General features: G+C 36.7%; 1 long non-coding RNA gene across 2 annotated transcripts; it reads right to left on the bottom strand.

Moving 5' to 3' along the window:
• Positions 1–326: 326 nt before the first annotated feature.
• Positions 327–24,069, bottom strand: LOC126828445 (uncharacterized). Of its 2 annotated transcripts, XR_007683073.1 has the most exons (5): positions 23,847–24,069; positions 12,486–12,633; positions 12,042–12,199; positions 4,907–5,173; positions 327–581 (listed from the first exon to the last, which is right to left on the bottom strand). It is a non-coding gene; the product is annotated as an uncharacterized LOC126828445 (long non-coding RNA). The 2 variants fall into 2 exon arrangements; XR_007683072.2 differs by lacking the exon at positions 327–581 and having other exon boundaries at positions 4,361–5,173.
• Between the last annotated feature and the right edge of the window lie 538 nt (positions 24,070–24,607).

Raw genomic sequence — 24,607 nt, forward strand, 5'->3', positions numbered from 1 at the left:
CTCACCGCGTTCATGTTCAGGTTAGAATTTGGGATGAACTAGACGATGGCGTCGATCCTGTGAATTGGGGTTGGCAAGTGATAGAGCATAGATACGTTCCCATCGCGACGATTCTTCCATCAGCACCAGACAACGTTCTGAATTTCATCCGGTGTAAATGTAAATCGTTGAAAAACCAATGCTCGTCATGTTCTTGTATTCAGAATGGTTTGAAATGTGTTGAAGCGTGTGGAGGATGCCACGGGGAGGGTTGTCTGAATAGCGAACAAATCAGCATTGATTTAGAAGATGAATTTGGCACGGGGTAGAACAAATCAGAACTGAAGAATATTTTGATGATTTTATTGATGATGATCCGAATGAATATTTTATGATGTCCAGAATGTTCCTCTTGTCTATCTGTTTGCTGTTGTTGCTTTATTCACAACACGTCTCCGCCATTTTGAATTTTGGACATCAAAGTGACGTCATAGTTCCGCCATTTTGTATTCTGGCGTCACGGTGACGTCGTACGTTATTTTTGACGCCATTTCTGGATTCCTTGGTATCACTTTCCTATATGTTGATAATACATTTCTAGGCTGTAAAATTGATATTTTTGAAGTAATAAATGGTTTTCAGTTTCATTATGTTGACCCAGGGGGTCAAAATTTCAATATGGTGTAAAAAATTTTGCTCAACTCCGATCGGCGGGGAAAATTTTTCTGGAACACTAGGGACATAGTTGTTTCAGAAAATGAAGAAATCATTTGGGTAGGAATTTCTTCCCACAAATTTTCTATCCCGACCAGACTATAACGTCATATGGTAGTGATAGAGAAATAACATGAAGATCACCTTAAAACAATTATTGGTCTGACACAATATATTATTATAGTGGTGTATGGAGTTACCTGCCGTTGATTGAGGACATTTCCTGTAATAGTAGAGTCAAATTGTAGAATAACCCTAAAAAAATTGCAAGAAAACGTTTTATTGCATTTTCTTATAGTATTTGGTCCAGAAAACAACATATTAAAAGTTGTCTGAAATTGAGCTACCGCAAAGGCACTCGGCAAATCTCGACAGATTCCGTTACCCTACATCTAATCTCGGCTGTATGACAGTAAGTGATATGTACCTACGCCCATACATTTGCGATGCGGCTGCCGGTTTACTTTAAACAGGAAAACGTGTCGCTTTTACAAAAAAGTCCCAAATTGCGTCTTTTGTAGAGTGTATATACCTAAATGAGCAGAGATATTGTCTCAAGGCTGCTGGTTTGATAAAATTCCCTGGTAATTCCCCAAACCCAATGCCAAACGTGACGTTTGTTGATATAATACACTCTCCACAGAAATCTCCATAGGGGCAGCCATTTTTCATTCGGAACCTTTAAAATAGTTCAAATATGGCGGAGATGGTGATACAGCCGAGATTAGATGCCTAGAATCTGTCGAGGTTTGCCGAATGACCGCAAAGGGTCTAAATATGACGTCAAACAAAATGCCCGCCGTTGGACCAAAATCCCTTTTTTTCTGCGCGTATTCTATCAAAGCTGTTGTTTAAGAAGGCTTAGGTGTAAGACAATGAATGCTATTATAAAAAAATATCTTAGTAATTCATCACTCTGTGAGTGTTGTGCAGTGTCGTCATGGCGTTATAAGGGATTGTTATGACGTCACGACTAAAATTGTTCCTGTCTGATGGTTTGTTAGCGATTTTATTTGAAGTTTTAGATGGATGGATAGCAAAAGTACAGACAATTGCTGCAATAGACATGCTGACCACGATTTGCGGTCGGTCTAGAGTATATTATCACCAAAAGAAGTCCCAGTCCGAAATCCGTGCCAAAATGGGTCAAATTGACCAAAATTCAAAATGGCCGCCGGTTTTGACTGGACAATGTCAGTTTGTATCCAATTATCATAATATGATCGAGCTTGGTATCAAAATGTATCCTTTCGGAGTAGCTGAATCCATTTGCATACACATTTTGGTGAATAATTAAACCGCGGAGTCAATATTGGGAAATAACTCCAGACGGCGGCCAGTTTTCGCGGAAAAATGCGAATTTTACGAGATGACCACATTTGGTGTCAAAATATACGTTTTGGAGGCAGCTGATTCCATTTTCGACTCATTTTGTCATTTTGGTAATTAACTGGGTCAAAAAATGTGGAAATCCCATTGGAGATTTGGGGATTAAGAGAGGTCGAGTCTGCCTCAGATCTAATACTATTGCATTCATCAAGCATCAACTAAACCCTCTGGCCGACCACTGCTCATTGCGGAAGCAGCGTAGCGGGCAGCAGGCATGATGAAATGGGCCCCTCTCAGCTCACTGTGTCTGATTTCGATCACCAACATCGACAGTGGAGCCAAGATGACCAAACCTATTGAAGCACACAGCGAATTTATTTAAACATGTAATGCGACACAAACGGATCCCGATATGCAGTGAACTATTTGACAATGAACAACCTACCGCCATTCCGAAAATGACGGAAATATAACGGGTATTGGAGGCCGACAATAAAGAGACGATTAAGATCCCTGACCTACGTTCAATAATGAGCGGAGATAACAATTTCAATGGCAGAAAATGTAGGACATAATAAAACTTGGTGTAAAGTCATGGCTAAGTTCAACAATGAGCCAAGGACGTGCTAGGGCCTCCGAGTGGGGGTAGGCAGACCAAACTTAGGGCACTTTAGGAGAGGGGGCAGGATCGGGAAAATTTGAGTTCTGTGGCACATGGTAGAATCGATTTGGTGTTTATGTGAGTCATGACCTACCATACATTGACACTTGGTTAAGGGATTATGATCATGACTAGGTCCTAAAGATATGAACGTGAAGGTAGTTAGCTGCAATCAAGAACTAAACGACCTGTGAGTAATAAAAAACAAGTACCAACAGGGACTGGTATTTCTTACAAAGGGTATACCTGCCAAGTTTCATTCGATTGTGTTCCCTAATGAGGGGAGGGGTAGGGAGTGGAATTGAAAGTAGACTCACAACCCCAAGAAAGAGAAGACGATCAAGTTACTGGTTACAGATTAGAGTTCATGGTGACGGTTAGCGTATTGGCCTTGAGTGTGCTAACCAGAAAACACGTTCCCGTCGCCCGTGTTGCAATTTTCCTGTATTCATTTAGATAAATAATCAAAACTAAGACAAATTAATTGATTCTGAATATTATGGAAATATTATTCTGGCCGTGAAATCTATTCTGGATGTCATCCGGAAGGGCAGCAGAAAAGGGGGCCATAATGTTTTCTTTAGAGTGGGCATTTCCTTGAGTATTTAAGGTAACTTTGTCGAAATCCGAGCGCACATTTTCGGAGGGGGGGGGGGCGTACATAGCCACCCCCGGTCGCTCCACTAAACCCTAGTAGGAAATCTCATCGGATTCGAGCGTTATCAACCATTTCCAGTTTCTTTTGTTTTTGCATTTAGGAGAGTACGCCTCTGCAATAAGATTTTTTGCTTAGGTTACACCGAGTGATGGACAATTTCAATGCTAGATGCTTTATAAATATGTTAGGTGTGCAAGTAATTAATAAGTGTCATCTGTTTAGGGACACCAGATGACACTAGATTAATGCCCAGTCGTCAAATGTCCCGTCTTAGCATATCTAAAAAATAGGCGTTGTAGCAGCGGTCACCGGCCGGTTATATCTGTTGTAATGGACCGTCTGCTAGTCTTTCTTACAGACCATGTAAAAGACAACGGTGCACAAAAATTTATTAGCTTTAAGGTAGGAGTATCATGAACCTCCATTCCCTAATCTGTAATCTAAATCCCTAATTGAAATTTCTCCTATATTGACACGGGGAATCACTATTAATCACTAAAACATGTACAAAAATGGATTCAGCTACCTCGAAAACGTATATTTTGACACCAAACTTGATCCTTATGTAATGTTCGAACTTTCCCGCCAAAACTGTCCGCCATCTTGAATAACCTAATATTGACTCAGCGGTAACACTTATCACAAAAGTATTTATGGAAATGGATTCAGTTACCCCGAAAACGTATATTTTGATACCAAATTTGATCATATTATGATAATTGGATGGAAATTGAATTTTTGTCAATTTGACCCATTTTGGCACGGATTTCGGACTGGGACATTTTTGGGTGATAATATAGGTCTAGACCAACCATAAATCGTCGTCGGCATTTCTATTGCAGCAATTGCCCACATTTATGCTCTCCATCCATCTACAACCTCAAATGAAATGGCTAAAAAGCCATCGAAAAGGAACAATTTTCGTCACTTGGAAACACTGCACAACACTCACAGGGTGATGAATTACTAAGATATTGCTTTTATAATAGCATTGTTTTACACCTAAGCCTTTTACAACAACAGCATTGATAGAATATAACCAGAAAAAAAAGGGATTTTGGTCAAATGGCGGCCATTTTGTTTGACGTCATATTTAGACCCTTTGCGGTAGCTCAATTTCAGACAACTTTTAATATGTTGTTGTCTAGACCATATACTAACCATAAAACGTTTTCTTGCAGTTTTTTTTTTTAGCTTGGCACATTTTTTTCATTACTGTAACCCTACTATAATTTTCAAACCCTGGACAAACCAAGATAAGAGAGAGAAATGGGGTTTAACGTCTACTCGACACAAACTAGGTCATTTCGAGACTAACATATGGTTCAATTTTATTTCAATAATTATCTTGCGCGTAGGGGTCTTTAGCAGTGGGAGGAAACAGGAGATCCCGGAAAAAACCCACGAGGTTGGACAGGGAACCCTACAGACCTTATGATACAGCGCGCACTTGCTAACCATTCGGCCATCCAACCCCCACGGTATTTTGTCTTATTTGGTAGCGTCTATGGCCCCTTGGGAGTAAGGATTTGTTTGAACATTGATAGTATTAACAGCAGCAGTACCATTAGCTGGGTATAGTGGTGGATAAGCAGGGTTTACTGGCATAGAATAATGATTAGTGGACGGTGGCGCAGTTGGTGTATTGTTGTACATCTGGGACGATTGTGGTGGGGGCATCAACTTTCCTTCAGTGTATTGAGGATGAGTAGCTTGTGCATAAGATGGTGGTAATTGTTGAGTCTGTGGTGGATAGAACTGTGTCTGGACATTGTATGGTTGGAATCCAGGATTTCCATATCCACAATAAGAAACGGTAGACGGACCGGTAACTGAAAATAAGTAGACTACAATGTCATATATAAAATATAATTGTCTTCCAAAATATAAACTGTGGTATACTTTAAGAAATCATTTCGATGGGAAGATAATTTGAGACCTGTTCGATCAATAGCGGTGGCTGTGTAGGTGTTTTACCTCTTATGCCCTTGGCCATTATCTCGTTTCGTTTAGTTCTTGCGACACATTTTTTTGTAAGTGTAGGACATTCTTATACAGCGCGATACTTGATTGAAGTTATGCATGATTTGATGCATGATCTGATTGTAACGTGTTTACGAAAACATTTAAGTACCGAGTTGGGGGTCTGGAAGGAAGATGTAAGATATTATGGAAGATACAATTTTAGACAAAGCTGTTTTTTGTACATGCTTTTCATGCTTTTTAAAACGACCCAGCACAATATTCGGCGGTAGGTTACAACACAAATGATGGCTTGGATGTCACGGTTCTTCATCCGAATAACTTACAATTCGAAACAGAAAACAGATGGAGAACGGGTTTTTGTCGGTCTCGAACAACCGGGAATGCGTTCGCAAAAACGTTCCCGTTCTCTTTGCGTATGCGTAATACAGTACTAATGAAGTTATAGTAATAAATTGTATAAATTTAATTCAACTTGTTCCAGTTTGTCTGCTAATATTTAATGTCGGGATAAGTGAATAAAAGGAGTATTGATATGCAATATAATTTAACAAAGGGCACATATACATGTTGAAGTATATATTATGTTCTGATGACGAACATATAGTAATAATTCATATTAATGACAGTAAGTTTTCCTTTATTCCAAGGCTATATATAGTTCTGTATATACATGCATGCAAGTTGTTGTTAGAAAGGACCCCAACAAGTTTATGTAATTGATAGTCGGCCTTTTTTCAGCGTTTTTGCATATATATTAGGACACAAAAAAATGTAATAAATAAGATCTGAATGGAAAGCAAGATGAAGCATATGGACACAGATCACCAAATATTCCTACGCCGTTACCCACGAAACAAGGGCCAGAGCTATTTTTAGTCTACCTCTACCTTTCCCCCCCTTTTGCATGGCGATTTTTGTTGACTTTTTGGTGTAGAATCGAAGGAAGGGGTTTGAAAATACATTTTCTGCCAGGTTTGGGTTAATATTCATAATTTTGATGCGGAAGGATACAAGATTTGAGAGGTTGGTTAGGTTGAAATGTAGGGCCTAAAATTGCATGTTTACTTGTCTCTACTTCCAGCTTGTGTATCTCAAGTTTTTCAAGAAGAACCGCATACGCGCTTTTGGGCAAGAGGTTGCCACATGTTGCTCCATCTGTGGTAGAAAGCGTTCTACCCAACGAAAATTTGGGAAAAAGTTATAGCCGGTCTAAGATACGAGAATTAACATTGGAGTCAATGGGGAAATCTTCAGTGATCTGTTGCCTGTCTATGTGTGATAAGGCTGTGACTGATATGTAGAGCGGGAGCCTAGGGGGTTAACCTAGCTGAAAAGTGTACCAATTGTCTCCTATATGGTATCAATGTATGTATATCTGGTATCATCAGAATGTAAGTCTGCCGGGTTTCTGGTGGTGGTTGTGGTATTCCACGCCGAAAATGCCATGCCCCCCAACTAGTCTAGATTAGCTCAAAAGTGTACCACATGAAAATCGCACAGCAATGTACCCTACATCTTCAGGTATTACAAAAACACTCTGACGGACATTTCTAGTGGTGGGGTACCCCGACAGAGCTATGTAATTGCCAGACATTTGTAGTGGTGGGTTACCCCTGACAAGAGTTATCTAATTCCCAGACCAAAGCTAGGCTAGATTAGCTCAAATCTGTACCACCTAAAACAGCTTTGGAGTTGTTCAGTACCACGAGAGGGATCATGTATGACCACTGCCAGACAGTTTGTGCGGTGGGTTACCCCTAATAGACACGCCCAAAATGCCACGCCCTCCAACTAGGATAGATTAGCCGGCACTGTTCCCGTGGTCCAAAAATTTAAAAATTGTGCCAGGATGCGTGGATTACTAATACCTAGCACGTATTGAAGAGGCGATAAACTGCGGTTGCAGGAACAATTCTATTTTTCAAAAATGGGTTTTTTTCCCAAAAATCAATTTTTTTCAACCGCAGTTTATCGCCTCTTCCATACGTGCTAGGTATTAGTATTCTACGCATCCTGGCTAAAAATTTAATTTTTTAAAACACGGGAACAGTGCTTGCGAAAAACACGGGAACAGTGCTTGCGAAGTTATCCTAGTTGGGGGCGTGGCATTTTGGGGCGTGTCTGTTAGGGGTAACCCACCGCACAAACTCTGGCAGTGGTCATTCATAACTTCTGTGGTGGTACTGAACAACTCCAAAGCTGTTTTAGGTGGTACAGATTTGAGCTAATCTAGCCTAGCTTTGGTCTAAATATTAGATAACTCTTGTCAGGGATACCCCACCACTACAAATGTCTGGCAATTACATAGCTCTGTCAGGGTACCCTACCACTAGAAATGTCTGTCAGAGTGTTTTTGTAATACCTGAAGATGTACGGTACACTGCTGTACGATTTTCATTTGGTACACTTTTGAGCTTATCTAGCCTAGTTGGGGGTCATGGCATTTAGAGCGTGAAATACCACACCCACCACCAGAAACCCGACAGATGTACATTCTGATGATACCAGATATACATACATTGATACCACATAGGAGAAAATTGGTACACTTTTCAGCTAGGTTGACCCCCTGGGCTCCCGGTCTATTGCCTTATTTTTATAAATATGAAGATTAAATTCTCAGAAAATATGAATAAAATATTTTGACTACAGAAATACTAAAAAAAGTTAATTTTTAAAAAAAAAAATTAAAAGTTTGGAGAAGAATTGTGATTTTATTGCAAATTTCTCAATTTTCAGTTATTATTTAATTTTTAACAGTAAGTAAAATATTTTGATGGCCAATTTTGGCTTATTCAGCCTCAGAAAGCACAGATAAAGCGAACAGTGTTGTAATTTCACCAAATTTTGTCTAAAAATCAGGAATATTAACAGAAAATCTCCAGGTTCTCTCATTTCGATGTAGAAATTAATCCTTTCATGACTACAAATGAGTCAAAATGTCTAAAAATGCCCTTATTTTCATTGATCATATAACTTAGATGTTTGTCAGGTTTAGAAATAGCTCCAGCTTTCCTAAAGAAAATTTAAAATTTGTAACACTGAGTTAATAATGTACAGCAGATGGGTTTGTACAAAATGTTCTAAACAGGGGTTGGCTCAATTTTGCCACTCTTTTATACAGAACAATCATTTTTTTCTTCTTTGAAACATTAAATTCTTGCATTTCCTTCATGTAGAAAGCAATATTCCAGTCTTTCTAGACATTTTCACTCCGCCATTCCGTTAAGAGAGGCTATAAATGCCCCACTCCACCCTTTTTTATTAATGTGTTTTGAGAGATTTAATTGCACCTGTGTTGACATTTAAATGATAGTATTTGGCATTTGTGGTTGACTTACAGCTAAGAATGTTATTTTTCACCAAAAAATAGTTTTTTTTGCACATTTCAAGAATTTTTTTTAGTTCATAGTCAAATTTAGAACCCTGAGGCATTTCAGGCCAATGAGACCACAGCCTGATATAAAACTGGTGTAGATGTGTAAATGTCAGCCGAAAGTTCAATATTTTCTTATCAAAATCTAGGATTTGTGGTGTTTGTTGCATTTATGTTGCTTATAGAACAATACAATGTTAATTTTTCTCCTTTTCAGGCCTCCTACTTTTTTGACTTCATTTTTGCAGGAAATTGATGTAAAGTTCCAGACATCTTGCTTCAGCACAACGACTGCAATACAAATTTGTATGATGCCTCTGAGGTTTGGGATGTTGGATACATTGAAACATTCTAAAATTTGTGAAAATTGGGTATTCTGTGACCCTTCTGTTAGAGGGGGGTGATCATAGACCAAATACGGCATTTTTTCATTCATCAAGGCCTGTTTTTAACCATAATTTAATATTTATTGCACATATTTTAGTTTATATGTGCATATGTTAGTCAGGGATGGTAAAACATAGCTGTTAGACAGATTCCTTTGGTAATGTTAGTTCTGCAATTGATTGATTCAATCAGTGGCATGTTCAAGGGGGTAGGGATACATGTTTCAGTATAGATCTCTAATATTACAATCAATGCAACTGGTTTGCAATTTTCCTGTTTGCATACTGTCCACAGATTCTAAAAATATATTTCTTGCCAGTCTGTGAAAAACTATTGGTATTTTGAAGATGCTACATGTAAATTTTGTACATTTTTCATGACATGGCAGTAAAAAATTATATTTTTGAAAAAAATTCCAAATTATGAGTGTTTTCTATGTAGTTAGTTTGTTTCTAATTTTTTCACAGAACTCAGATACTGCCTTTAATAAGATTTTTAAATTTTAGCACAAAAGGCCAATGGACCAGAGATGCACCAGTGTATATAAAGCAGCATGTATACTTAAAGGGCCATCATTTTGGCAGTTATTCTTTGATTGTGATTTTCTTTCACCGGCATGTTGCCAGAACACATGGCGATTTTTGTTGACTTTTAGGTGTAGAATCGAAGAAAAGGGGTTAAAAATACATTTTCTGCCAGGTTTTTCTGAATATTCATAATTCTGATGCGGAAGGATACAAGAGTTGAGAGGTTGGTTAGGTTGAAATGTAGGGCCTAAAATTGTATGTTTACTTGTCTCTACTTCCAGCTTGTGTATCTCAAGTTCTTCATAAAGAACCTCATACGTGCTTTTGGGCAAGAGGTTGCCACATGTTGCTCCATCTGTGGTAGAAAGCGTTCTACTCAACGAAAATTTGGGAAAAGGTTAGAGTCGGTCTAAGACACGAGAATTAACATTGGAGTCATGGGGAAATCTTTAGTGATCTCTTTCCATATTCGGCTGAACGGCTGAAGCCATGTTAACGGAGAAGTGTTACCACGGATACCGTTCTCTCATGTTCGAGACTAGTGAACGTGTTCTCCCGTTCTTCTGTTGAAGGTCACCCTCGATGTCTAATTTTTATACGCCCACATTGAAATGTGGTCATATATTGTTGTCGCCCCCGTCCGTCGGTCCGGCGTCCACAATTGCTTGTGGACGCCCTATAGGCTAAAGTTAATAAATGATTGACTTTAAATTTATACACAGTGTTTAAGTTCATGAGACGAAGAAGCCTATTGGTTTTCAACGATTTTCGATAATTACTGCCAGAGATATGGCCCTTGATCACTTCAAAAAATCTTGTGGACGCTCTAGAGGTCAAAGTTAATATCCGATTGATTTTAAATTGATACACAGTGTTTAAGGTCATGAGACGAAGAAGCCTATTGATTTTCAATGAATTTTTATGACTTGAACAGCTAAATCCATGATGTTAAAAGTTTCGTATACTAAACGTTAGCATGGGGCAGAACTTTATAAAAACCAAACAAATTCTAATGGTTTTTTGATAATTACTTAATGAGTTGTTACTCTTAATCAGATTTTAATGTATTATAAATGTTTCATTGCCGAAAAAAGTAAAAATATGCGACAACTCTTGTTGACTGCCCCGACGATATAGCTGCTGTGGGCGTATGTTTCGTTGCCTGGAAACCTATCTTTGAATAGTGTGTTATTAGTTTCATATTTCAGACCAAGGGACAAGAATTAAATATCACGAGAAACGTTCTGTTTTTAAAGGCACTAAAAGAACGTACCCATTCACGCGTTCCTACACTCAAGCAAATTTATACGTACATGTACAAATCTGCAGCTGTGTAAGGATGCTTATGGTTAGCATTGTTTTCTTTAAAAGTGTAGGTTTGGAAGCTATACTTTTAGTAAGCAGATTTTAATACATCTAACACTTTTCAGACCTAGACGTTTTTGTGACCTGAATCTGATTATTTACTCATTTTGATCTGTTATTACGTTAATAGAAAGAGTTCACTAACATTACATGCTCAATCAATGCTCTTTAATTATCCATTTTAAGTCTACAAAATTATTTAACAATTACAAACTGTTCACACTCTAAAGTTCAAATTGTGTAAATGCATCGTAACAAGTCCCTGAGCCATAAGATTTGCAAAATGAAATTCTACTCGTGCTCTTATACATTCTCCGTGAATCTAATACTGAATGCTCTATCCTATTGGATATCGTAAATTTTAATAGTATTAATTCACATACAAACATAATACTCCAACCTCAACCAGTTGATATGAAATAGGGTTTAACGCCCTAATAGCCCGTTAGAAAGGTATTAGACGACTATTGCGAAAAAAATAGATTACATTTGTTTGTATATATTACTTATATCCAGAAATGTTTAAATTTTTGTCAGTAATTTATTTAACCTCCTTTTTCCAACCCTCAATCCGTGACCATATCACAATAAACCATATTGTTTCTGCCTGTACTGATGAATATTCAATTGTGAAAGATTTACAGAAACTTTAGTAATGTTGATCGAGGCTAGCCTAAAATTCAAAAGCTAATATCTCGGTTCAGAGTGGAGCAATTTGAATGAAATTTTTAGCATATTCTATTTACGTTATCTATTTGTTAAATGTCATAGCACGAACTGTCAACTCGTTATCCAATCTCTCATGATGCCCCTTTTATATTTTGTTGCAAAGTATTGAGTGCAAGTCTTATATCCATTTTACGAAATGACAGACGTTATGATACAGCGCGCACGTGCTAACCATTCGGCCATCCACCCCCACCCCCTATTTTACGAAATGCGTCGCTTAATACACGTAATTCTTGTCTTGTTACGCTCTACGAAACTTTGGATATTACTATTGCTTATTTTAATTTGATCTGACAGGGGTCTAAAATATCTTTATTACACGATCCTTACCAGTACTACTGACAACTGTAACACCCGTATTGTTAACAGGACCAGCCCTCAAAACTCTTCCTCTCTTAGCTTTGGAACAAACACAGCATATTATAATTGTAATCAGTGCGCCCAAGCCGACCAACGCTGATATAACAACACCAATGATCGTACCAGCTCTGAAATAATACCATTAGATAATTGTAGTTTGTATTAATTTCGTGGTTACCTGACAAGGACTTCAGATTATTATTTTGTACTACCCGGTCAACAGGCGAACAGAAATAAAAGTAGATACAACCACAAGGGATAATAATTATCGGTGATATTAAAATATACTAAACTGTTTAGCGTTTTATCGCGTTTGGTCTTATTCTCAAAATATAAACACTCTTCGTTCGGTAAAGAATTAACATATAGTGGGATTTCCCTTTAAAGCAAGTCTTATTTTTTGATTATACTTACGAGAAGCTGGTAGTATAAAAATAGTAGGAACTAGAATACGACGAACAGCATTTATATTTGTGTGTGAAAGATGAACAGCAACCATGCAAACAGTAAACGTATCTTGTACTGTAGGTGTATCCAGTATTACAAAGATAAGCCTCGATGTCTAAAATATCAGAATACACATAATAATGAAGTTCATGTAATTCAGTGGTTTTATAGTTCACGAAAAAGGCTCCAAATCAGAAAATACTTGATTTTCGACGTGCCATATTTCCAAATCTGACCATAGTATCTGCATACTGTAGTCTAATCGCCGCTCGACCCAATTATACCTTAATTTGTTTAATCCGTTGATATCGGACGGTAAAATCGAGTTTTTCCCCAAAACACCCATTTTTCGCGCTTTTTTAAAAAAAAAATATCGCATATTATTTCCACTACTTCCGGTTTACGGATTGTTGTTGAAATTGCTATATCCAATGGTTTGCCCATATGGCTTTATGTTCCAGGAGTTTCAGAAACGTCGATTTATCCTTTCCCAAAAATATAAGGGTTATAAAATTGGAAGAAAATTCGAAAAATAAAGGGCGATAACTCTGAATGAAACTTGTATTACTGCAACCGGGTGGACCTCAGGTATCCAAAAATGTAGGTTAAATTTATAAATTTTGAAAAATAACAAACATCGTCTCATAAAGAACCTATTTTCAATTTTCGAACGATAGAACTCATAGACGAATATTCGAAACTGAAAAATGTGAGATAGCCATTGTCTCGGAAAAGATTCGGGGTTTCCGAAAATATCCTTTGTTTGAAAATGAGTAAAGAATTGACGAAACCATGGCCCATTTTCAATTTCGGGACAACATACACAGTTCGCCAACTTCCGGTATGCGCAGAAGTTTCAAACATGGTCGATCAAGTAGCCACCACCCAGTTTCAAGATAGAAAATTTAGTTCCAGATCTATATCTGTTTTTGATCATGGAGAAATAAGCTCCCGCGGTAAATAATAATTATAATAATAACTAGATCTGCTAGGCAGATATGAAAGCTTTCATATTCACGGTCAGTTTCTGTCACATGTCATGGGGTTATATAAAGAATCTCAACAAGGAAAAGGAGTTATTAAAATCGATCAAAACTCGAAGTTATATACGTATATATAGTGAGTAACATTGCACCCGGGCAAAAACAAATCTAGAAAATAAAGGGAAATAACTGAGACTTGTATTGCTGTAATCGAATTGACTCCCCGTTCCAGAAGTTTAAAATACGGATCTAGATGTTGAAAAACGGGACAGATGAGAAAATGAAATGAAAATGGCGGGAAATAACTCGTACATGTACATTGTGTTGTAGGATGATCATTTGGAAAATTATACAACCCTAAATTCCACGATTATTAATATGAAATGAAATGGGTTTTAACGCCCTGCTGTTCTGCTGCTACTGCGCTAATTAAGACAGGCGTACGCTATACAGAATGCTATGAGGTACATTTTTCCCGGGCAGCGGCACTATGGCCTACTCTTATATCGAATTCCAACTGCCAAGGGATCTTTAACATGGACCCCAATTTATAGACGGGTCCTCAGTTGATAGGCCCATCCGAACGATTAGACAGCTGATCTTGTCAGGGCCTCCGTTCTGTACCACGGACAAGGGGAAACGACGCTGGAAAATGCAGATATTTATGCGTATACATGTATATAGTGAGTAACATTGCACCTGGGCAAAATAACAAAAAAAAATGGAAAATAAAGGTAAATAACCGAGACTTGTATTGTTGTAATCGAATTGACTCCCCGTTCCAGAAGTTTAAAATACGGATCATTTCTTTTTCTTATTTTAAAACTTGAAAGATATTTCTATAGTTCAAAGAGCTAGAATAAAGTCACCTGGCTGGGACAGCGGGTGCTTCCGTATATCAGACAAAATCAAAACCATGCTATGGACAATATTGCGCAAACATGAAACTTCCAAAAATGTCAGAAACTGTTCGAATATAACATATTGAATAGGTTTTATATCGGAGAATTCCCTACTCCCCCCCATTATTACGACACTTACGAGGTTCAGTCTAATATCCCCAGATCACTTGCATTAGGTGAATTATCGATATAATTAACGGCGATGGCTATATGATCTGGATATCTGTCTACGTTTTAAATTTTAGGTTGCTAAACTTTAACGTAGCAAGTATTGAAACGAGCTGAAGAGTGAAGTCGAGTCAACTAATAGACTGCTAAAATATAACGAGAACCATTCCCCCTGGCGAAAAGGTAATCTAAATATAAAAAAGATATTGCTGAGATCGTATTGTTGAAACCGGATTTACTTTCCGTTGCAGAAGTTTCTGAAAAATCGTTCAAGTCGTTTAAAACCCAGAAGAATCAAAAAAATGAGTAGAAAATGGCTGGAAAAATGCCGGGAAAATATCGAACAATAAACTGAGATAACTTACAATGAATCTTATATTTTTGGAATCGGATTGACTTCAGCTATTCGAATATTTAGATCAAGTTTGTAAGTTTTAAAAATTAAGATAAAAAAATGTCGTGCAATTAACCTTCGGAAATAGGAAACCAATTCACGAAACGGCGGCTTATTCCGAGTATTTCCAAGCTGTTAATGCAGATTTTTCACTCGTAAATAACTTTGTCGAGTTAAATGCATCAAACTACTGTCATTCCAAATATCTCTCATTTCTCCAAGGGGAGACATGGTATAAGTTAAATGGATCAGGTCTACTTTTCTTCTCAATTTCATGAAAATCATGCTAATATTAAAGAAGTTGTAAAATTCGTTTTTACTTCCGAAATAAATGTCAATGTCCACTCGACACAAACTAGGTCATTTCGGGACTAACATATGATTCAATTTTATTTCCATAATTCGCTTGTGCATATGGGTCTTTAGCAGTGGGAGGAAACCGGAGGACCTTGAGCAAACCCACGAGGTTGGACAGGCAACCCTACACCTTGTCACGTACAACCGGGGAATCGAAACCACGCCAGTTGACTCAATGACAAAAATGTTTCAAAGTACCCAAAGAAATATGAATATGTAAAATAGGTCAAATATTCACAAAGTTACAGCTATGTAGGTTAATTCTTTCGTCATTAACATTTGGTGATTTCGGATTTGTAAAGCGTTTCGAAAATATGTATTCCAATCATCATCCATTCTGGGAGACAGGTTAAAGATTTAAACAGATCTAAAGATTAGTTTCATGGATATAAGTTTGACAGAATCTTAAGAAAGAAATCAATCTGATTAAAATACAGATCTATATTTCGTTTCGTTTTTTTATACCTTCGATGGCCTACACTACATGAAGATCTGATAAGTTATAGCGATAGGTCACGTCAGGGGTCAAAAGACTGACTTATGACCCTTTTGACGTCAGACATTTGATTAACCAATCAACATTGATGTTACTAGTGGATTACCCACAGTTCCGTGAAAAACACGCCTAAAGCTCGCCGTAACAGACCGTTTCATTGGCTTATCCCTGACACCATTCAGAACACGAGTTAAATAACAACTCTTCCAGATCCAAGTGTAGTAAAGACAAGTAAAACGAAATTTTTAACTATAAAAACAAAACGAAATAGGATCTGTGTTTTAACCAGATTGAGAAAGAAATTGTCGTGTAAACAACTTTGTTGGCACGAAAAACGTCAAAGTGGAAATTCGAAATTTTGAAATATCAAAAATTTGTTACTGAGCTCTACATTATTTGGGCATTCCTTCAAGGATTCGGAAAATATAATTCCCTTGTCTGTAAGTAAAATATCAAAAAAGCCTTAAGGATATTTCACATTTCAAGATGGTGGCACTTCCGGATTGAGCTACAAACACCATTTTTTATGTACGATTCAGTAGTGTCATAGCTAGTACAGAAAAAAAATTCAAGGCAATCTGACCTATATTTAGTCGATTTGTTTTAAAAATTTGATCCTTAATTTCTCCAAGGGGGGATAAGTTGGGACATTTCTAATGGTATCGTTGAAGTTGGGTTAATGAGGTTTACATACATTCCAAATTTCATGAAAATCGTACCAATATTAAAGAAGTTGTCAATTCTGTTTTACTTCCGGGACAAAATGTCAAAGACGTAATTTTCGAAAATCGGAAATAGCAGATTTGAAGTAAAAATTTCAAGGTACTCAAAGAAAAAAAATAGTAACATAGGTCACATAGTCACAGAGTTATGGGTATGTAGGTCAATTTCTTCGTTCGTAAAATTCGGTAATTTCGGACTCGTAAAAAGTTTTGAAAATATATTTAATCAACAGCCACCACCCATTTTTTTTTAGGGAGGGGGAGGTAGGTAAAAGTTTCAGAAAAATTCTATGGTTAGATTCTGAAAAATCCAATTTGTGGACAAAACACACACAAAAAAAAAATAATAATAATTACTTTAACAAAAACAATAAGCTTTCAAATGAAATATGAAAGCTTAATAATAATCTTAACAGAAACAATAAGCTTTCATAAATATGAAAGCTTAATAATCTTAACAGAAACAATAAGCTTTCATATGAAATATGAAAGCTTAATAACTTTAACAAAAACAATAAGCTTTCATGTGAAATATGAAAGCTTAATAATCTTAACAGAAACAATAAGCTTTCATATGAAATATGAAAACTTAATAGTTTTAGTAATCTCTAGGCTTTCAGACAAAAGTTATGAAAGCCTAACTAGACCTGCATAGCAGTGCTGAATCGGCTTTCAGGCAACAGACCCGAAGGGAGCATTCGAAAGTCCATTTACTGGGCTATCGAACGATACTTTAGCTCTTTTGGTCTGGTAATATCCAACGAAGAAATCGCGTTTTTGGCAAAAATCTTCATTTTTTTCCATTTTTTTTTAAAACATATTTTTTCGACTACTTCCGGTCATTTGGGCATTGTCGGGATAGCTTTAACAAGTTGTTTGGATACTTAACTTCCTGTCCCAGATGTGTCAGAAACATCCATTGAGTAGTTTTCGAAAAAAAGATAAATAAAAGATGTGGGCGTATAAAAAGATAAATAAAAGAGAGAGAGAGAGGGAGAGAGAGAGAGAGAGAGAGAGAGAGAGATGGGGTTTAACTAGATCATTTCGGGACTAACACATGGTTCAATTTTAATTCGATAATTCGCTTGCGCGTAAGGGTCTTTAGCAGTGGGAGGAAACCGGAGGACCAGAAGAAAACCCACGAGGTTGGACAGACGACCCTACTCCTTGTCACGTACAACCGGGGAATCGAAACCCCGCCAGTTGACTCAATGACAGACCGTATGATACAGCGCAGCGCGCACGTGCTAACCATTCGGCCATCCAACCCCCCGATAAATAAAAGAGCATTTTCAATAATTTAACAACTTTTCAACTTTTTTCAAAGATTGAGGCCATTTTTGGACCACCTATATTATTTCAATGCCTTTCGTTTTGGATTCACGCCATAGACCACCGAGAGGACTCTGAGTAAAAAAAGTGTAAGAAAAATCGTAGGTGTCGTTTTCGAGAAAAGGGCGTCTCAAAATGCTCCAAAACGGAAAATACCAGATTTTCGGCGTATCATAATTTATTCCCTAACCATCGAAATCGTATCATTTAGATGCCATGTGATAGTCCAGTAATGGGGCTATCCATGAAAACTTAATAATTTTAGTAATCTCAATAGGCTTTCAGACAAAAGTTATGAAGGCCTAACTAGACCTGCATGGCAGTGCTGAATCGGCTTTCAGGCAACAGACCCGAAGGGAGCATCGAAAGTCCATTTACTGGGCTATCAAACGATACTTTAGCTCTTTTGGTCTGGTAATATCCAACGGAGAAATCGCGTTTTTGGGGAAAATCTTAATTTTTTTTTCAATTTTTTTTAAAACATCGGATATTTTTTCGACTTCTTCCGGTTTTTGGATCATTGTCGGGATAGCTTTAACAAGTTGTTTGGATACTTAACTTCCTGTCCCAGAAGTGTCAGAAACATCCATTGAGTAGTTTTCGAAATAACCAGCGGCTGCCAGGCAGGATACGCCCACATTTTCGAGCGATGGATAGAGAACAAGCTAAAAAAGAAAGTGATTTTTCCTACAATCAAGGGCCATAATTCAGGAAATTATAATTCGATATGTGCAAATATCGAAAGGAACCGAGATCTTTGGTTTATAAACTTACATTTCAAGTTTCAAGAAAATCGGATAAAAATTGTGACCTCTATAGGGTCCACAACCTTGATATACCATATTTTGTCGCTATTTGAGAACGAGGGGCGCCCATTTTGTCTGTCAGTTTTGGGACGATTTTCACGAAATTCGAACGCAGCTGTCCATAGGGTGTAACGGTGATATACTAAAACGTTTTTTTTTTTAAATCGGATAAAAATTATGACCTCTATAGGGTCCACAAGCTAAAAATGCGATTTTTCCTACAATCAAGGGCCATAATTCAGGAAATTACAATTCGATATGCGCAGATATCGAAAGGAACCGAGATCTTTGGGTTATAAACTTACATTTCAAGTTTCAACAAAATCAGATAAAAACTGTGACCTCTACGGGTCACAACCTTGATATACCATATCTTTTCGCTATTTGAGAACGAGGGGCGGTCATTTTGTCTGTCAGTTTTGGGACGAAATTCGAACGCAGCTATCCTTAGGGTGTAACGGTGATATACTAAAACGTTTTTTTTAAAATCGGATAAAAATTATGACCTCTATAGGGTCCACAAGCTAAAAACGTGATTTTTCGTACAATCAGGGGCCATAATTCAGAAAGTTACGTTCCGATATGTGCGAATATCGAAAGGAACCGAGATCTTTGGGTTATAAGCATACATTTCAAGCTTCAACCAAATCGGATAAAAATTGTGACCTCTACAGTGTTCACAAGCTAAAAACGTGATTTTTCGTACAATCAGGGGCCGTAATCCATGAAGTTATATTCCGATACATGCCAATATCGAAAGGAACCGAGGGGGAGAGATAGAGAGAGAGAGAGGGTTTAACTAGGTCATTTCGGGACTAACACATGGTTCAATTTTATTTCGATAATTCGCTTGCGCGTAGGGGTCTTTAGCAGTGGGAGGAAACCGGAGGACCCGGAGAAAACCCACGAGGTTGGACAGACGACCCTACTCCTTGTCACATACAACCGGGGAATCGAAACCCCGTCAGTTGACTCAATGACAGACCGTATGATACAGCGCAGCGCGCACGTGCTAACCATTCGGCCATACAACCCCCCGATAAATAAAAGAGCATTTTCAATAATTTAACGATTTTTCAACTTTTTTCAAAGATTGAGGCCATTTTTGGACCACCTATATTATTTCAATGCTTTTCTTTTTGGATTCACGCCATAGACCACTGATAGGACTCTGAGTAAAACAAGTGTAAGAAAAATCGTAGGTGTCGTTTTCGAGAAAAAGGCGTCTCAAAATGCTCCAAAACGAGAAATACCAGATTTTCGACGTATCATAATTTATTCCCTAACCATCGAAATCGTATCATTTAGATGTCATATGATAGTCCAGTAATGGGGCTATCCAATGACATTTTAGTTCTTTTGGTCCGCTACTATCTGACGGAGAAATGAGGTTTTTCGCAAGAACGCCAATTTTTTAACCTTTTTTTTCAATTTTTGAATACTTCCGGTATGCAGATCATTGTCGAGATAGTTTTAATAACCGGTTTAGGCTATTAAATAATTGCAGGGCTCTATAATGATATATTACATTATCTGATGAAATCACCATGAGGAATCCCATGTTCAATTTGCCATAAATGCGAAAATGTCAAAATATAGAAAATTAAATTTCAATAACTCAATACATATTATACATCGTTAGAATCAGAATTAGGTCAGCTATCTGAATGTATAACCTTTTTTGAAAATCTGTTAAAATAAAAAATAAAAAAATAGAGCATTTCCCAAAATTTCACGATTTTTCGAATTTTTTCGATTTATAGTCCCTTTTTTATGCTATTCCAGTTATTTCAAAGTCTTATTGGATGGCTTCATGCACAAGGCCTCCGATGGGACTCTCGATAGAGGAAGTTTAAAAACAATCGTTGCAGTAGTTTTTGAGATAAAGGCGTCCAAAAAGGCTCCAAATCAGAAAATACTTGATTTTCGACGTGCCACATTTTGAGATCTGATTATCGTATCTGTGTGAATTAGGTATAATACAGTAGTCCAATCACCGCTCGACCGAACGATATCGTAAATTGGTTTAATCCGTTGATATCAGACGGAGAAATCGCGTTTTTCAAAAAGTATCCATTTTTTGCGGGGTTTTTTTTTCAAAATATCAGACATTATTTCGACTAATTCCGGTTTGCGGATCGTTGTTGGAATTGCTTTATCCAGCGGTATGGTCATATGGCTTTATGTTCCAGGAATATCAGAAACATCGATTGCGGCTTTCAAAAAAATTTAGGGTTATAAAATGGGCAGAAAATTCGAAAAATAAAGGGCAATAACTCTGAATGAAACTAATATTGCCGGAATCGGATTGATTTCAGGTATTCAAATATGTAGGTCAAACTTGACAATTTGGAAAAATAACAAAAATTGTCTCGTAAACAACTTTTTTTAAATTTTCGGACGTAAAATGACAGCGACGAAGTTTCGAAATATCGAAATATTCAACTGCTATCTTCCAGGAAAAGTCACAAGGTTTTCGAAAATGTCATTGGTTTTAAAATAGGTGAAGAATTGAAGAAACTATGGCCGATTGTTTTATTTTGGCCATTTCGGCCACTTCCGGTCTGCGCAGAAGTTTCAAAAATAGTTTATGGAGTAGCCACCACATGGTTTCCCGGTTGAAAATTAGGTTTCAGATCGGTATCTGTTACAGGCACTGAGAAATAAGCTCCTGCGGTAAATAATAATAATAATTTTAGTAATCACAACAGGCTTTCAGTAATCACAATGGCTTAAGACGACACTTAAAGAAGAAATATTTCACTAAAAGTTAACTTCGATCTATTAGGGAAATACGATGAATGAAATTGTTAATGGGATATGATTGGTCTCTCCTCTACACAGCAATATGTACAAGTGCTAGAAAGTTTCAATGATTATAGCTACACTTGTTCTTCAACCCAGACTTATCACATCACATTATTTCTTTTTTCATTCACAGGAAGACCATTCAGCGGTCACTGTTATCTTCAAATGGATCGTTCTGTTAAGTTTATTCAATATGATGTATTCTCCTCATTATTATTTCATATAAATTATATCAAAAGAAAACTTCACATACTGTATTGATATTAGAATTAACAACAGGTTCATTATGTGAATTTATCCCTGTCATTATGCCCTTAATATTGGGATTTTATGCTACCAGAGACAATTACGGATTTGTATGTACACAACATGATAAGACATTCACTTCACATAACTTGGACAAATTTCAAAATTACCAGTAAATTCACCAGTCAATCGCTAAATAACCCTAGTTCGATTCAAGTGAAATCGCTAAATATCCCTAGTTCGATTCGACTGAATCCCTTTTTGGCACGACGTGTTCGCTCAATATTTTAGTATCTCACCATGGATTATATGAAGTGTTGCATTAATATTTCATTATATGTACCTTTTAAGTTCACAATTTTATATTTAAATTGTGCATTCCTTAGTGTTATGTTTAGTCTAACATATTTTGTAGGTTTTCATCTTATTAATTGAATTAGTCTCTTATTCAATTTAAACTGGGGTGTGATTTATAGTTTGCTTTTACGGATAAAAGCGTTTTTCGTATTTTGATATACATGTAATTACTTATCTAAACTGACTAATTGCTTTAAAGTGGATAAGTTAATCTTTACTCCGAACCCCGATCGTTCTAATCTAATCTGAACGCACCGTCTTATCTATTTACCTTTTCTGAACATCTATCTTAAAATAATTTAATATTACTTAACATGCTTCTTAGTCATTGATTAAGTATGTACCTATATTTGAGTTAGGTCTCAGTAATATAAATATGTTAATTTATATCACATTTTGTATTATATGTTTAACTCTTATCATGTATATGTTCAAATATTTCTAGTTTAATTATTATTAAGATATTAAGTTGGCGATAGCGACTGGGTATAAATATAAGAGACAAAATACGGACAATTATGTTCATTCGTTAATGAACCCAGTTCGACGTCAAATAATTAGTACTTATCTTTCTTATAGGTGAGTTAGTTTATAATTGTGTCGCCTAATAATTTATTTAGTATATATGTTTATTTTATGCCTGATATTATGATGTGAAATAGTTTACTACACTTATTCACATAGTATGATAATACTTTATATTCGCTTATTGATTAATGTTTCTTTAGGCATATGATAATGTGAAATAGCTTAGAATTACACTTGGTCATATTCAATTATTCATTAATAGATCATTTGTTATTGATGTTTTAATTATGATTTCAATATATCTTTATTTGTTTTATGATGTTTATTCGTTTATAAACCCAGTCAAATAATTAGTAGGCTACTTATGTTTCTTATAGATTAAAGCTCCTTGAATAATAAATATTGTGAGAGCGCTGTGCTTCGACGTATTAGAGCTACGCACCCCCAGCATAAGAAATCCTAATATACGTAGAGGTAATACAAACTGAGCACGTTCGCATAAGTTAAAATATTATTTTTGAACTATGTTATTCTGTTATGTGGTTGCTTTGAAACGTTGGTGGGGGGTTGGATGGCTGAATGGTTAGCGTGCGCGCGCTGTATCATAAAGTCTGTCATTGAGTCGACTGGCGTGGTTTCGAATCCCCGGTTGTACGTGGCAAGGAGTAGGGTCGCCTGTCCAACCTCGTGGGTTTTCTCCGGGTCCTCCGGTTTCCTCCCACTGCTAAAGACCCCTACGCGCAAGCGAATTATGTAAATAAAATTAAACCATATGTTAGTCCCGAAATGACCTAGTTTGTGTCGAGTGGACGTTAAACCCCATTTCTCTCTCTCTCTCTCTTGAAACGTTGGTCGTCGCAATCATGTTTTGAGCATAGCGTGGCTTGTAATGATGCAATACTTTACATAATCTGGGGTCGTGATGACACGTCATGAACGCAAGGTTGGCGTGTTTTTGGGGTCATTCATAGTTTAAGCGAAGTGGCTTTATTTACAAATTTTATTTTTTAACTTTAACTAAAACTGTCGAGTTACAACTCAAGCTTTCGACTAAGTTTGTTTTGACTCATTAACGCTGTTTGAGACAACACGGGGGCTATAGGACACATAAACACCGGATCATCAATAATTAAATAACTCGTGTAATGTCAGTTAAATTACTTAGACTATGCGTTTGACAACTAGATTGTCAAAAAAGTTAATATTTAATTTGTACTTCAAAATCTTACCTTGTAAAATAAAGATCACGAAGTAAATAAGAATAATGTAGACAGATGCTGTTAACTTGTCGGGCGCCATTTTGATATCTGTCAATAACTGGAACTTTAAACTTAACAACGAAACAACGATTCGATATTCATTTTAATGTTACTCACTATTCTATAGATTTTTAAGATCCTATTTTAGATTATATTTTCAAATTTCACCACAGGAAATTATCTGTAATTCAGTACAGACGGAAATAATTTTAGATACATAATTAATTATATACCGCTGCCATAACGACGAGTAAACAGAAGCAGTGTGTAAAAAGTATGGCGTGATACTTTCTATGGCAATCCTTTTCAATCGATCAAAATCTCCTGCAGGGCGTCGGTGAAACAGTGTTTGAGACCTAGACAAAAGAAAAGCTAAGCAACAACATGCATGTTAACACTACCGAGCGCACATTTATAACGACAAAGTGGATTTGAAACCAAATAGTGAAATAATTATTTGATATATCGGTTTGCTGCGGAAGGCGACTTTGATGGTCGACAAATTTGAAGTAGAAAGTTTAGGACTCATAGCGTCTTTTTTTACAGCGCACTGTACGAAATATTGTTAAAAATAGACGCGGGCGCCAAGGTTACAGCTTCTTTGATGCTTAAAAAAGGGAATTTTACCGTTATATTTTATTGATTTTGAGCAATAACACCAAGGTTGAATGACTTCACGTATGCGCATTTCTTCCGAAAAAGCTCTCTAGACCTTTCTTTTAGTTTCGGAT

The sequence above is a fragment of the Patella vulgata genome, chromosome 7 (assembly GCF_932274485.2).
Source record: "Patella vulgata chromosome 7, xgPatVulg1.2, whole genome shotgun sequence".
In the NCBI taxonomy this organism is placed as follows: domain Eukaryota; kingdom Metazoa; phylum Mollusca; class Gastropoda; family Patellidae; genus Patella; species Patella vulgata.